Source organism: Cucurbita pepo, unplaced genomic scaffold (genome assembly GCF_002806865.2).
Source record: "Cucurbita pepo subsp. pepo cultivar mu-cu-16 unplaced genomic scaffold, ASM280686v2 Cp4.1_scaffold000156, whole genome shotgun sequence".
NCBI lineage: Eukaryota > Viridiplantae > Streptophyta > Magnoliopsida > Cucurbitales > Cucurbitaceae > Cucurbita > Cucurbita pepo.
In genome coordinates this window covers 135,000-138,639 of record NW_019646444.1, presented here as the reverse complement: position 1 = coordinate 138,639, position 3,640 = coordinate 135,000, and positions in this window count along the sequence as shown.

The following is a 3,640-nucleotide window of genomic DNA, read 5'->3' as shown; positions in this document are numbered from 1 at the left end:
ATAAAATTCAAATTTATATCTACTAAATCCAATAACTTTTAAAAACTTTGAACATGTTAGGAACCTACTCGACACAAAATTGAAAGTTCATTGTCTTCTTTGGGTATAATTTTTCTGTTTTGAATTTCAGTATCCTCAAGTGAGAATTTGCGGGTTTTTTTATCGTGATAAAATATCTTAACCAATTGATCTACGTTTCAGTTGACAATTTATTTTATATAATCCATATTTGATTTTTTGAATTTAATTGACCATCATTCATTATGAACAATGCCCTCAATTAGTGCAATGGAACATGCCCATGGTTGATTTTTTATTTATCAATTGACAAGATATCATTGAAATTGACTACCCAACTTATCAATTACCTTTTGATTATTCAATATGGATTTATAATTATGTGATAAAAATGGAATTAAACATATATAAATTATTACTAATCATGATTACAAATATAAGCTCTTAGTGACTTTCCACTTCAAATATAAGCTTTATTTGTGAAAAGAAAAAAATATGATGACAAGAAATATTGTCTCTCTTCACTATAACTATATAATATATTTTCATTCAAAGAAAATGGCTAATCATGATTACACTTTGTTAATCAAATTAGAAATATTCCCATGTATTCATTAAAATTAATAAATATTAGAGATGAGAGTAAATATATATTTATAAGGTTAAATATATAATTTAAATTAAATACGTTCGATCACGTTATACGTTTGAATATTCTCTCGTACATGTTAAACTAACAAAAATAATCCCAATTCACGAAAGTTTCTACAATTTTTTAATTTTCGTCGCAATTTTAGTTTCGCTGTTTCCTATCGAACATTTTTTGACTCATTTCTTACTATTGCCACCTGACTTTAAAACTAAATGAATAATGACGTATAATTTACGAGTATAGCTCAACTGAAATAAAACATGTCCTCACGACCGTAAAAGATTTGAATCTCCCATTTTGCATACGGTTGAATTTAAAAGAAAAAAAATAACAGCTCAGTTGTCAATTTGAATATAGCTCAATTGAGATCTAATAAATAATCCATCGACCAAGAACTTAAATGTTGAATTTCGGAATAAGAGCTAATAATATGATCCATTCATTACATTGGAAATATAAGAAGAAAAAAAGTAACAAGTAATTTATTATTTAACCCAACAAAAAAGTTCTTGAATAAGATAATACGAAGTTTCGGCTTTCTATATCAGCAACCTGTAACGACCTGTATGCGTACGTTATTGGAATAATAGTAACAGCTACAATCAGCTATATAGGAATCAAGAAACTCAATAGCAACCGCTACAACATGTGAGCAACATGCATGATGCCTATCTACAAGGATAAGACCTTTGGAAGGTTGTTGGCAAAAACGAAACTACTCCCCTTGGTCGACGATGGAAAAGGTGAAGAGTGGAGTCTGTTTACGTGCTATTTGTAGAGCGGGCCGATGTAGGCGAGACTTAGAAGTGTGAAACAACAAAGTTATGACACACAAGGTTGGGACATGTTGGCTACTACACGTTGAAGGTGATTATGGAGAAATCCATGCTCAAAGACCTACCTCAACTTGAAGTCAAAACATATATTGTTTCTGTTAGATGTTAGTATGGTAAAACTCATCAATTACCATACAAGGAGTCGAAGTTCAAACCAAAGAAACCATTAGAGTTAATTCACTCTAATTTATTCGGTTCAGTCAAGCAAATATCAATTAGAGGGATGCAGTACGTGGTGACGTTCATTGACGACTACTCGAGATATGTGTGAATTTTCTTCATGAAAGAAAAGTCATATCCATTCCCATAATTTTAAGAAATCAAGACAATGAATGAAAGAGAAGTAGAAATGAAGATTTGTTGTCTACGCTCAAATAATAGCANATGATGCCTATCTACAAGGATAAGACCTTTGGAAGGTTGTTGGCAAAAACGAAACTACTCCCCTTGGTCGACGATGGAAAAGGTGAAGAGTGGAGTCTGTTTACGTGCTATTTGTAGAGCGGGCCGATGTAGGCGAGACTTAGAAGTGTGAAACAACAAAGTTATTTGAATATAGCTCAATTGAGATCCAATAAATAATTCATCGACCAAGAACTTAAATGTTGAATTTCGGAATAAGAGCTAATAATATGATCCATTCATTACATTGGAAATATAAGAAGAAAAAAAGTAATAAGTAATTTATTATTTAACCCAACAAAAAAGTTCTTGAATAAGATAATACAAAGGTTTTCTATACAAGCAACCGGTAACGAGTTGACTTTTTAAAATCTTAAATCGATATAGGTTTGTTGCCATCGGTATGCGTACGTTATTGGAATAATGGCAACAGCTACAATTGATATAGGAATCAAGAAACTCAATAGCAACCGCTACAACATGTGAGCAACATGCATGATGCCTATCTACAAGGATAAGACTTTTGGAAGGTTGTTGGCGAAAACGAAACTACTCCCCTTGGTCGACGATGGAAAAGGTGAAGAGTGGAGTCTGTTTACGTGCTATTTGTAGAGCTGGCCGATGTAGGCGAGACTTAGAAGTGTGAAACAACAAAGTTATGACACACAAGGTTGGGACATGTTGGCTACCACACGTTGAAGGTGATTATGGAGAAATCCATGCTCAAAGACCTACCTCAACTTGAAGTCAAAACATATATTGTTTCTGTTAGATGTTAGTATGGTAAAACTCATCAATTACCATACAAGGAGTCGAAGTTCAAACCAAAGAAACCATTAGAGTTAATTTACTCTAATTTATTCGGTTCAGTCAAGCAAATATCAATTAGAGGGATGCAGTACGTGGTGACGTTCATTGACGACTACTCGAGATATGTGTGAATTTTCTTCATGAAAGAAAAGTCATACCCATTCCCATAATTTTAAGAAATCAAGACAATGATTGAAAGAGAAGTAGAAATGAAGATTTGTTGTCTACGCTCAGATAATAGCGGAGAATACACGTCAAATGAGTTTGATCGATATATACACAACTGTGGATACACCATCAGTTTACATGTGCCAAAACGCTACAAAAAAATGGTGTAGCAAAAAGAAAGAATAGACATCTTGCAGTGTTTGACAAGAAACAAGTGAAGTGTATATTTGTTGGATACGGTTGAACTGTTGTGATCCAACAAGTGGAAGATGCTACACTTCAAGAGATGTAATTTCTTTTTATGAAGCATCTTCATGGTGGTTCTCGAAGAAGAAAGTCTTACCAGACTCGAAGAATATTGAAGAAAATCTACAACAGAAGACGGGAGTGCAAACTACACACTTGGTTAAGTATTGATGCGTCTGAAAATTCAAGTGATAGTGTTGCTGGTGAGCAAGAAGTAACTCAACCAAGTAAACTCAGTGAAATTTTATTTGTAACGACCGTCGATTTCTACTTAACCTAAAGTTGTTACTGTATACATATCATAATCATTTTATGCGAAAATACTCTATTCAAAACTTTGCTATAAAAACATAGTCATGGATTTACATATTTTTTAGAAGGTATTTAAATAAAATAACAAAAGTTGAAATAAAATAAAATGGAAATGTCTTATACTAACCTATAGTCTACGAAATTTAAATTGCAAACTACTCTATACATGTGTCATGGTCTCTTAACTTGCGATGCC